At 30.5% G+C, this 13,707-nt stretch overlaps 1 protein-coding gene across 1 annotated transcript in view; it reads left to right on the top strand.

The window, feature by feature from the left end:
* The window catches only part of anne (polyamine-transporting ATPase anne boleyn), a 229,047-nt gene that overhangs the window by 51,230 nt on the left and 164,110 nt on the right, over window positions 1–13,707 (top strand). The gene's annotated exons all lie outside the window — the stretch shown is intronic.

Here is a 13,707-nt window from a genome sequence, read left to right as displayed (position 1 = left end):
TCCCGCCAGTTGTGAAGTGCGCGCTGATTCGATTTTTGTGTGCAAAAGGATCTTCAGCCGCTGAAATTTATCGGGAGTTGTGTCTAATGTATGGATTTATAGTAATGAGTGAAGGAAAGGTTAGACAATAGTGTGGAGACTTTAAAAATTGCCGCACAAATGTGCAAGACGAAGAGCAGAATGGCAGGCCCAGTTTACCAGACCGACGAAATCGTTGAACAAGTGAACCGAAAACTGCGATGTAATCGACGATTCAGTGCTCTGGCTGATTCATTTCCGCATGTTGGACGCTCTTCTGTCTACACGATTGTCATAGAAAAGCTCATAGGACAACACAAATTGTAATGCTCACAGACTAACACAAAGAGCAAAGAATATGCAGTGGACTGCTATCGATAAGATTGAGATGATTTGTTTTCCCACATTGTTACGGGCGGCGAGACGTGGATTTTTCTCTATCAGCTTCTATTGAGACTTATTATTTTTATCAATAATCAGTTATTTTGTTTTATTTGAGTTAGCTTTTGGTTGAAAAATAGATGTTGGATATTGTTTTCTGAAATGCACATTAACAAATGCGTATAATTTTGATGTTTCATCATTTAGTTGTCTGTTCAGACAGTTAAATTACCCATTATTATCTGAAAACCTAAATAAATCTGATTTCTTTTTTAATCTTGGGTTTTCTTTAACAGGCTTTTTGGTATCCAATTTCATCCATATTTGGTTGGTGTCTGTAATGCCTTTTCCCATTTTATTTGATATTATTGTATTAACATTATTATGCTTTATTTTATGTTTTATATATTTTTTTTTTCATGCCTGAGATTAATGTAAAAACTTTTTCCTGTATCTGCAAGGTAGGAACTAGTATGATTTTTTATAGTTATACAATGAGGAAAATTGGGAAAATCACAGTGTCTAAACCAAAACTGGTACTAGATTCATAAAAAAAAATTATTGTATAAGTTTTTTTTTGGAAATCCAAATAAAAATTAGATATAAATGTTTACAAATGAAATCTTTTAAGTAGCAGTTAAAGAAAACTACAAAAAGGTAAGGAAAATGTCATTTGGTATAATTGCCTTTAACCCCATATACATGGTTTGTAGAGATTGTATAAAATGTCAAATTTATGGGGTGTGAAAAATGTTGTTAAAAAAAGCATTTAAAAATAAAAAGATGAAACTATTTTAAACCAATTAGCAAATATATATGTAAAATGAAAATTATTGAAATACAGACTTAAAGGGTTCTTCCTGCCAAAAAAACTTGAAAAATGTAATAAAATTAGAATAAAACAAAATCTAATGGATTTCAGAAATCTCATAAGTAACTCTATTGCCACATCATTACTAACATACCATCAGCTGTGTATGTTATAAATTTTGGTTGCAACATTACGAAATATACACAGTGAGACTATAATAAACTGGTTTTCAGGTTTCAGTTTAGTGTTAACCGGTATTATGCTGTTCATTCAGTTTAGTTAACTGCAATATTGTTTGTGTGCTGTTGTATTGTTTGGTATATTCTACGACTGTGGAGTATGGTAATCAGTACCCACAGATTATACCAAACTACTACCTGATTTAAAATAGATAAATCTTCCCTGTTAACATCTGAGTTTTACTGCTATTTATTTCATGTAAATAATTACTGTTTATTTTATTTATGATAAACAAGTTTTTTGTTAATCTCATTGGTCTTATATTTGTAAGTTTAGACCTGTAGTTTTATATCTGTTTTCATAGATAGATATTCAGAATGATCTTCTATTTGTAGGTTTAGACTTGTAATTTTATATTTCTTTTCATAGATAGATATTCTAATGATTTATTATTATTATTATTCAGAAAAATTTTATTCTAACTTTTCATTGTTATCTTTTATGAACTTATAACTAAACTGGCTGGCAGGAAGATGAACGAATTCTTGGTGGGTCAATGAAAATCTTAAAAAGTGGGTTGGTGGAATAATAGTTTACTAAATATTATTTATTAATTAATAAAATAATTTATAATAAAGTTTTTTTGATGTTCATCAATTGTGGAGGGTTATTGTTGTTAGAGCAATTATCTGTAGTTCATACTGAAAACAAGAAGAAAAAAGCCTTTTCTCCTACCATAAATAAGGTTAAGGCAAATATATATTTCTGAACCGAGCTCTATTTCTGGTTTTCCTTCTGCTAGTAATTTTACTTCCAGGTAAACTTTTTAATTTGAGTTTTTTAATAATAAATTATTTATTTTTATTATATTTTTTTTTTCTTCAGTCATTTGACTGGTTTGATGCAGCTCTCCAAGATTCCCTATCTAGTGCTAGTCGTTTCATTTCAGTATACCCTCTACATCCTACATCCCTAACAATTTGTTTTACATATTCCAAACGTGGCCTGCCTACACAATTTTTTCCTTCTACCTGTCCTTCCAATATTAAAGCGACTATTCCAGGATGCCTTAGTATGTGGCCTATAAGTCTGTCTCTTCTTTTAACTATATTTTTCCAAATGCTTCTTTCTTCATCTATTTGCCGCAATAGATGATTATTGCCGCAATAATTTGTCACTTTATCCACCCATCTGATTTTTAACATTCTCCTATAGCACCACATTTCAAAAGCGTCTAATCTTTTCTTCTCAGATACTCCGATTGTCCAAGTTTCACTTTCATATAAAGCGACACTTCAAACATATACTTTCAAAAATCTTTTCCTGACCTTTAAATTAATTTTTCATGTAAACAAATTATATTTCTGACTGAGGGCTCGTTTAGCTTGTGCTATTCGGCATTTTATATCGCTCCTGCTCCGTCCATCTTTAGTTATTCTACTTCCCAAATAACAAAATTCTTCTATCTCCATAATCTTTTCTCCTATTTTCACATTCAGTGGTCCATCTTTGTTATTTCTACTACATTTCATTACTTTTGTTTTGTTCTTGTTTATTTTCATGCGATAGTTCTTGCGTAGGACTTCATCTATGCCGTTCATTGTTTCTTCTAAATCCTTTTTACTCTCGGCTAGAATTACTATATCATCAGCAAATCGTAGCATCTTTATCTTTTCACATTGTACTGTTACTCCGAATCTAAATTGTTCTTTAACATCATTAACTGCTAGTTCCATGTAAAGATTAAAAAGTAACGGAGACAGGGAACATCCTTGTCAGACTCCCTTTCTTATTACGGCTTCTTTCTTATGTTCTTCAATTGTTACTGTTGCTGTTTGGTTCCTGTACATGTTAGCAATTGTTCTTCTATCTCTGTATTTGAATCCTAATTTTTTTATAATGCTGAACATTTTATTCCAGTCTACATTATCGAATGCCTTTTCTAAGTCTATAAACGCCAAGTATGTTGGTTTGTTTTTCTTTAATCTTCCTTCTACTATTAATCTGAGGCCTAAAATTGCTTCCCTTGTCCCTATACTTTTCCTGAAACCAAATTGGTCTTCTCCTAACTCTTCCTCCACTCTCCTCTCAATTCTTCTGTATATAATTCTAGTTAAGGTTTTTGATGCATGACTAGTTAAACTAATTGTTCTGTATTCTTCACGTTTATCTGCCCCTGCTTTCTTTGGTATCATTACTATAACACTTTTTTTCAAGTCTGACGGAAATTCCCCTTTTTCATAAATATTATACACCAGTTTGTATAATCTATCAATCACTTCCTCACCTGCACTGCGCAGTAATTCTACAGGTCTATTCTAGGAGCCTTTCTGCCATTTAAATCTTTTAATGCTCTCTTAAATTCAGATCTCAGTATTGTTTCTCCCATTTCATCCTCCTCAACTTCCTCTTCTTCATCTATAACACCATTTTCTAATTCATTTCCTCCGTATAACTCTTCAATATATTCCACCCATCTATCGACTTTACCTTTCGTATTATATATTGGTGTACCATCTTTGTTTAACACATTATTAGATTTTAATTTATGTACCCCAAAATTTTCGTTAACTTTCCTGTATGCTCCGTTTATTTTACCAATGTTCATTTCTCTTTCCACTTCTGAGCACTTTTCTTTAATCCACTCTTCTTTCGCCAGTTTGCACTTCTTGTTTATAGCATTTTTTAATTGCCGTTAGTTCCTTTTACTTTCTTCTTCACTAGCATTCTTATATTTTCTACATTCATCCATTAGCTGCAATATATCGTCTGAAACTCAAGGTTTTCTACCAGTTCTCTTTATTTCGCCTAAGGTTGCTTCTGCTGATTTAAGAATTTCCTTTTTAACATTCTCCCATTCTTCTTCTACATTTTCTACCTTATCTTTTTTACTCAGACCTCTTGCGATGTCCTCCTCAAAAATCTTCTTTACCTCCTCTTCCTCAAGCTTCTCTAAATTCCACCGACTCATCTGACACCTTTTCTTCAGGTTTTTAAACCCCAATTTACATTTTATTATTACCAAATTATGGTCGCTATCAATGTCTGCTCCAGGGTAAGTTTTGCAGTCAACGAGTTGATTTCTAAATCTTTGCTTAACCATGATATAATCTATCTGATACCTTGCAGTATCGCCTGGCTTTTTCAAAGTGTATATTCTTCTATTATGATTTTTAAATTGGGTGTTGGCAGTTACTAAATTATACTTCGTGCAAAACTCTATAAGTCGGTTCCCTCTTTCATTCCTTTTGCCCAGCCCGTGTTCACCCACTATATTTCCTTCCTTGCCTTTTTCAATGCTTGCATTCCAATCTCCAACTATTATTAAATTTTCATCTCCTTTTACGTGTTTAATTGCTTCATCAATCTCTTCGTATACACACTCTACCTCATCATCATCATGGGCGCTTGTAGGCATATAGACGTTGACAATCGTTGTCGGTTTAGGTTTTGATTTTATCCTTATTACAATGATTCTATCGCTATGCGTCTTGAAATACTCCACTCTCCTCCCTATCTTCTTGTTCATCACGAAACCTACTCCTACCTGCCCATTATTTGACGCTGAGTTAATTACTCTAAAGTCACCTGACCAAAAGTTCCCTTCCTCTTCCCACCGAACCTCACTAATTCCTACTATATCCACCTTTACCCTATCCATTTCCCTTTTTAAATTTTCTACCGTGCCAACCTTTTTTAAGCTTCTAACATTCCACGCTCCGACTCGTAGAATGTTATTTTTTACTTTTCTGGTGACCCCTTCCTTAGTAGTCCCCACCCGGAGATCCGAACAGGGGACTATTTTACCAAGGAAGGCGCCTCCATTATTGTGATGTGAAAATGCAGAGAGCCACATTTTCTTGGAAAAAAAAAACAGCTGTAGTTTTCCATTGCTTTCAGCTGCGCAATACTCAGAGGACTGAGTGATGTTGATATGGCCGTTTAAGTCATTGTGATTCACGCCCCTAACAACTACTGAAAGAGCTGCTGCCCTCTTTCATGAATCATTCCTTAGTCTGGCTCTCAACAGATACCTCTCCAATATGGTTGCACCTTCGGTCCAGCTACTCTGTATCCCTGAGCACTCAAGCCCCCTCACCAACGGCAAGGTCTCATGATTCATAGAGGAGGTTTTATTATATAAGTTATTTGAAAATATTATTTACATTTTCAAAATTTGGTGTAATTATTGCATGTTCTGGACTGTTTTATTTTATTCATTGAAAGGCTAGTTTGTTGGAAATGATTTTTGATGTTCATTAAAATTACAAAACGTTTATGTTGTCATTTTATTTAGGGAGGATATGCACACACACACACACACACACACACACACACACACACACACACACACACACACCCTAACACACACACACACACACACACACACACACACACACAAACACACTTAAATAGGTAGCAGTGAGTGCTTTATTTAAGTACTTTATTTTAAAATACCTAAGTTTATATTTATATTGTTGGCAGTTTGAACTATGATTTATTGCTTTTAAAATAAGATAACAGATGGAATATGTAAGATGACTTGTGAAAGGTACTATTTTTATAATAGAGTTTTCTTTGCATTTAAATAATAATTCTTTCTATTTTTATTTCTGCGTTTTATTGATTTAGAGTCTATTATATTATGTGTTTGATGTGCTTATTTGTTACACTTATGTTTTAAAATATGGTATAATGTTGTTGAAAAGTATGATAAGTTTAAATTAATTTTCAATTTTTGTAAATTCAACTTGTTTTAATGATTTGATATTTATATTTGTATTTTTGTATACTGAGCTTATATAAATGTTGGTAAATTTAGTTGTTAGTTGAGTGTATTTCAGTTTGCACCAGTTAGTAATTCATTTCCAGTTTTGGTTTTTAATTTTTTTTTAAGGGATATTAATTGAAAATAACCTTGTGTATCTTTAATTATTATTTAAGAAATTATGGATTATTTTTATTTTGACAAAATTTAAACTTATGGACTTTATAACTTATGGACTTTATAACTTAACATCAAAATCACATTTTTGTTCATTCTCAATGATGCTGATGTTGCTTTTTGCATTATGGTTCCAGTTGAAATTACTGTTGACAGTTTATTTTTTAAAAAGTTACAGGAGTGTTCAAATGTTTGAGTTTAAATTACATTTTGAATCTGTTTTCAAATAAAAGAAAAAAAAAAAGCTGATGTTGGTAGCACTGTCTGATGGGTGGAAACAAGCACTAATGTATTCCACTCATTCAGCACACATCTTGTTACAAGTAAGTATAAGTGAAAAAGAAGTGCAGCCAAGCTAGAATAGCATATTATTATAACATTTTTTACAAAAAAAAAAATGAAACCGTCAGAAATTTGTGAAATTTTTTCCACTTGTAAGCATCTACAGGTGGAGAAAATCTTTTAAAGATGGTTGTGAATGTGTGGCAAATGAACCATGTTCTTGCTATCCAAAAAGTTGATAACAGAAAACCAGCTGACAGGAATAACACACTTATTCAAAATGATTGTCGAATTGCAGTGTGGAATATTGCCTCTACACTCAATATCAGCCTAGGCAGTGTGTATAGTTGTTTCAGAAATTAGTGTAATTACCGGAAAGTATAAGCTTGTTGGATTCTGTGAATGCCAATGGCCGAACACAGAAACAACCCTGAAAAGTGGCTTGCTCATTGTTAGCACAGAAGCAAGGGTGATGAATTTTTAACCCCCCAACCATAGTGAAGAAAATGTGTTTGGTCATTATCTACTAATATATCTTTGAGCATTTCTTACTAATTTTAGGATCTATATTTAACATTAGAGCAGAGACTTTATGTATGAAAGCTGTTCTTGTTCTTGTTTTAAGTGTGCTTTTTATGTCTGTTATGGTTCATCCATACTCTGTAATAACCTGCTTAAATGATTTTGATGGAATTCTGTACAGAGACTTGTGTAAATCGAGCAATTTGTTGTTTAAATTTTGGGATCAGTATCTCCTGGGAGTGGAATACATAATTCTTTGAAGTCAGCTTTCTAAAAATTTTGCAAAAATAACCACCCCACTCTATATTAAGTTCAGTAAATGCGTACATGCTTCTTACCATTTAAAAAAAAGATTTGCCCCAAAATACTTCTACTTCCCCAAAAATCGAAAAAATTTATTTTTTATTTACCACTTATTTTCTAACAAATTTTTTTACGTCTATAATTATAATAGTGGTGCAAGTGGCCAAAAAAAAAAAAATAATTAGGTCCAGTATTTGTGGTGGGGGAGGTGATCAAAGTTATAAATAGTGATTTTTTTTGAATTTTTAAACATTTTTTTTAGTTTATTTTTTAAATAACCAGCTAATTTGATGCACTCAGTTCTGAGATGAGCAGATGTTACTCTTTGTGTAGTGAATTTAGTTTAGTTTTGAACTCCAAAACAGATTGGAATCAATAAAATTAAAATAAAGAAAAAACAATATTTCAATTGTAATACTTCAATATTTACTTCCATGAAAATACATTCTTGTCAAAATAACTTTACTGTTTTAGAAGTATCTTAAATGAAAAAGTGTAAATAAATTTATTGAAAATGAACCTAAGTGCTGTGAAAAATATGATACTGTACAGTAATAAAAGAACATGGTCTCTGAGACAAATGTGGCTTTAAAATCATGTAACATGTGAGGGTGAAGTATCTTATGTATAGCTGCTAGGAGTCAGGCTAGAAGAAATATTGGATGATATCAGGAGTGGAGGGGAGATCACATGTTGGTATCTTGCAAAAGAATCTCTTTCTTTACTGCATATCTCTGTATTTTCTATTTAAGAAAGATAGCAGCTGCCATTTATAAAAAAAAAAGTTATTGAGAATTATTAACATATATTATTGTTCCATCTAATAGGAAGAAACCTTGCCGTTTTGTTTTCATAAAGAAAAGAAAACATATTTGATAATAACTTATCATAAAATTTGATTCTGCTTTATTAGTCAGTTTGAAATTAAGTAACATATTTGTCAACTTAGTGTAGTATTCTAATTACTGAAACATAAAATAAGATAAATATTCACTTATTATTGCAGTGTACAGAACTATCCTGTTGTAATTAAAAGCTCCAATCTTAAGAAAGTAGTAATAGAAATATAAAATTGTTCAGATTGTAACCTGTACTAATTTTTTATTGTCAGCTGAAAAATTTGTGCTTTTCATTTTTACTCACATTTCTTATTTATAGAAAACAAATTTTAAATAATGTTTACTATATTGTATATTACTTTATTTTCGTAGATGAAAGTGATAAATAATTATTTTTGTGTTATTTTAATGTGAACCTTAAATATGATTCTTAGTATTTTCATTCTTAATTATTTTGTTTCTTCATGTTGAAACCATTTATGATAGTGTGCTGATTCTTAGTGGGTACTAAAAGATGTAATGGTTTATCTATTTAGATTTTTTTAAATTAAATATTCATACTTATATTAAATTGAAAAAAAAATTATACTCAAAAGTCATGTACAAAGATAAGATTCTAAACCCTGTGGCTATATTGTTTCCAAACTATCATTTTTTTGAACCTCCAATTCAAATTATATATCATGGCTAAATGCAACTGCTTATACAGTTAGAGAAGGTGAAAATTATCTCAAGAAAGGTTAAAATTATCTTAAATTGAATTAAGATGTTAAATTAATTCTTAAATTAAATTATCTCAAGAAAGAAAAAAGTTAAAAAAAAAGAGATGAAATCTGATTCGAACTGGTGTGCCTTGACCTTTTAAGATCCAAATATTTCATTAATTAAAATTTCATTGGTTTATAACTCTGGAACCAATGAAAATAAATTCTACTTATGATATATTGTTGAAAAGCTGTCAGTGAGGGCTTATTACTGCAGTTAAGAAAAAGTCCAAAATCCAAATTTGTTTTTTATTTTGTGCTTTTTTGGACACTTTTGGTGCAGTTGATTTTAATCAAAGGGGAGGTGTACAACTAGATATTACAAAAGTCCTAAATCCAAAATTTCAACATCCTACAGCTAATTGTTTTTAGGTTACGTGAGATACATATGTACTTATATATATATATATATATATATATATATATATATATATATGCATACATGCATACATGCATACATGCATACATACGTACATATGTACAGACATTATGCCAAGACTAGTTAAAATAGATTCAGTGATGGTCAACATGGATATTTCCATTGAAATCTGAAAACCAAAATTTTTCATGATCATAATACTTCCTTTACTTTGTACAAGGAAGTAAAAAGGAGTTGATTTCTTTAAAATACAAGGTTAAGTCTACATAGGTGTACAAAAAATCTAATTCGGTAAAAAGTTTCTATTTATTGCAAGGGTGGTTTTTATGTTTTTCTTTTTTTGATGCGAGCGCTCATGGGGCAGTAAACCTCACATTTCTATTGCACAAATCCTGTTACACAACTTTTTTTTCTGAAATAGCCAAAAGGTTCATTTTTTAATTATTTATCAGTATGCCAATTAAAAAACATGTTGTTGATCGTTATTTTAAATTATTGGTTATCAGAGATTTTTAAATTACTATTTTTTTTTTTTTAAATAACTTAAATGGAACATCATATAAAAATGAAATTCAGGACAGTGATAAATTTCAATTTTTAGGAACTTCTGAAGTCTTTACAACCTTTCTACACCTAATATTAAGGCCGTAAACCGTGAAAATTTGCTGCACAAGTACAGATTTTGTAAAAATTGAAGAATGTTCTCTTTGAGAATGTCTATTGAGATGCACTTTTGGTTCCACAAGTTTCAGATCGATAAATGGAACTGTAGTTAAAAGATCACTACAATAAATTTATCGCTGCTAAATGCTAATAAAAAAAATTTTATGAAAGAATATTTTGTGATCATTTATAATCAAAAAAGTAATATCAGATAACTATATCAGTAAAATCTATTAAATAATATATTTTTTTGAAATATTTGTATTTAGTTAATTGAAAATAACTAAATACATATTCTAAAAACAATCAAAACCACATTATATATCGTGAAAATGTATGTTTAGTACTTCTTTAAGGTGCTAAAGTTAGTTTTGCTTAGTGCTTTTTCAAGCTGCTAAACTTTAATTACGTTTGGTAATTTTACTATGATTGTGATAGTTGTTTGAATTTCATCAACATTCAAAATCAAATAATCACAGAATTGAAAAATTTGATGGTATTTTACAAGTTGAATTTTTTAATTTATTGTTCACATTGAATAGAGAGTCTCATTATTTTAATTTTAATTTTCACTTGACTTTTTTGTAATCAATTTTTCTTGATTTTTTTTTTCTTTAAAATTTAACATATTTCTGCCACTTTCTTTTTATAAAATTAAATTGATATGCGAAAAATTAGTATTGGTAGGAGTAGTATTGGAAGTCATAAACAGCAAAGAATTGTAAGACACCTTACTTGATTGAATAAAACATTGAGATCCAGGTCTGTATTATAGTGTGAAAGAGCATCACTTGATAAGCAGTGGAGGGTTACAATTTGATCCAACTACAGTTTATTCAAATCTATTAGAATTTTCAGTAGGTGAAATGAAGAATTTTATTTGTTCATTTTGCGTGTTCATAAGTCTTATTCAAAAACAAAGGCATGTGTTGCGGGGTTGGCAAAGTTTTACTGCCAGAGTTATCAGAATTAGCTCTGGAGCTAGCATCTTTTTATATTCTGACAGTCCCCAATCGAAACAGTTTTTGAATAACATCTGTCATTACAATTCATGTTTCCAAATGACATCATTCAGAGCATCTGTATGTAATTAGGTGGTTTAAGTCTACCTTTTTGTCCAAGGACAAATTTACCACAGGATTGGTAAACTTCTTCAGAGATTGTTTTTCGGAATAAATAAATTAAACAAATTTTCTTATATTAAAAAAAGTTAGCAATTCACAAGATTTATTACACTGGTCAACAAAAAAGTATTTTCTGTTACTAGCATTCAAGACATTTATTAAGGTATTTTTTTATGATCATTTCAAATTGTGAACCAAAATTGATTGGAGAGCAAGGTTTTCTAGTAGCATGGATTTTGAGAAAACTTTTTTTTTCTAAGAATATATAGCTTGTAGTATGATGTTATCTTTTGCAATATCTGCTTTAATTTAGCTTTTTCTACTATATTGATCCTCTGGAATATCCCTTTCCATTTTTCAATACTATTCTGTAACCATATTCAGGTGCTATTTCCCTTGGTAGCGTGTTTCCATTATTGATATATCCTGATGAGAGAATTCATATTCTGCTCTTTTTTACAGTCCCAAATCAGTTGGAAAAAAGTCCAAATGTGAATGGAACATGTGCATTTTTAGAGACATATTACATCCCTGTTTTTTACAGTTTTTTAGTTCACTCAACAATTTTACATAATTCGTAGCCTTGTTTTTACTCAAGAATGATTTAACAATATTTTGAAATAAACGCAAGCTGGTTTTTTAGATTCATTATAACTCCTTTCAAAGTATGAACCCTTTTCATTAGTTTACTGATCTGTGGTCCAACAAATATTCCTTTTTTGATTTTTGTTTCACTGATCTTGGAAAACTTGCTGTTACGTATAAGAAACCTTGGCCATTACAATCCATTGTTTCGACAAAATTTTTCAACAAATCAAATTTTATGTGTAATGATGGAAGATACATATTCTTTGGATTCACAAGAGCTTGAAAAATAACATTTTTTTGCCACCTTTGAGTGCTTCACTATTCATCCAGTCTTTTTTAATGCAGTGGTTTTTACTGTCTCTACTGTTTCGTTTATATAAGAAACAACAATACTTAGCAAACCTTAGCTGCAGTACTAATAAAATGGAATTTAACCATATTTCAGATATCCACAAATGTGTTAGGAGTACTTTTCATACTGTATTATCATCAAGAAATCTATTGTTATAGATTTCCTTCATTTGTGCTGCATAAGCAAGAGGAATTGATGGTTTCTCAGTCATTGTGAAGGACGACTGCTTTAAAACTCATTTTGGAGGAATCTATAAAAAAATCTTTCCATAGGATTATAATGCTGTCCTAATAAAAGGAATAAAGGATTTATTTACATCATTGCAGTATTATATTGTCAAGAGAATTGGTGCTGACGTAGTTGTTGTCTAACATGGAAAAATACTTTAGTGCCACTTTTGAGGAGGTTCCAGCTTTATAACCTTGAAGTCACTAACTTCATTTTCGATATATTAAGATCACGAACCAGATCATTATGTTCTGCTTGGGTAATTTTTGAGGTTCATTGCTCTCACTTTGGAAATCGATTTTGTTCTTCATTACTTCATTAATCACCATAACCATATTCATTGATAACATTCTCTTCTGAATAATACATTTCTGACTGAACTGGAACAGGTAACTAACTGTTAACTGTGTGGAATAGGTCTTTGGTCATGTCCTAGTTTTATGACTAGAATGTGCAATAGGTTTCTTGAATTTAGTTGTGATTGCATTGGTTTTTGTAACAGAAAAATAAGAATCTGTCAAATGGTCCTTAGGCTCTTTCCATATTATAGGAACAGCCAAAAGACATATGTCAGCTTCTTGCGTAGCTAGCTGCTTAGTAAAGTTACACAAGTTTTACATGAGATATGATGTGTCCAAGGCTTGTTCTGAACGCCTATTTTATACACAAAATGCAGTTCATAAAGAAATTGAAGCTCATAGGACAAATTTTGAGGTCATATTTGGATTCACCGTCAAAAAATACATTAGAAAAAAACAAAATTATATGTGTAATAAAACTCCAATTGGTAAAGATACCAATTATTTGCTAGATGTTAATTGTAGTTATTATTATTACCACCGTTCTTGTTGTTATTATAAATAGATTCAAATAGATTTCAAGTTATTCAGTTAGATATGTTATATATAGTTCCTAAGCAAATTATTTTTTATATTGTAATCAGAATAAGATAAATATGTAAAATAATTGAAGTGAAGCATAAAACATATTTCATTTTGCAAGATTAAGAAAAACTTTAAAAAAGCTGATTTTATGCATCTTACCTTTTGTATTGCCGAAGTTATTCCTACTTCTCTTTCTTCTGGTATATTCCTCATTATATTTTTAATGTAAATGTTGAACAATGTTGGTGAGAGGCAGCATCCTTGTTTAAAATCTCAACCTCAATTTCATTGCTAGATTGTTCATTGCTGTTGTTTGTCTCATATATAATTCTTTAATTAATTGTCTGTCTTTGCATTCTCCTTTTTTCACTTTAAGAACTTATCATCATTAGATTTCCATTTGACTCTTATCAAATGCCTTCTCTAAGTCTATAAAAAACAAAT

The sequence above is a fragment of the Lycorma delicatula genome, chromosome 1 (assembly GCF_047948215.1).
Source record: "Lycorma delicatula isolate Av1 chromosome 1, ASM4794821v1, whole genome shotgun sequence".
Lineage (NCBI taxonomy): Eukaryota > Metazoa > Arthropoda > Insecta > Hemiptera > Fulgoridae > Lycorma > Lycorma delicatula.
Note: the sequence above shows the minus strand (reverse complement) of the source record. Positions and strands in the feature narration are given on the sequence as shown.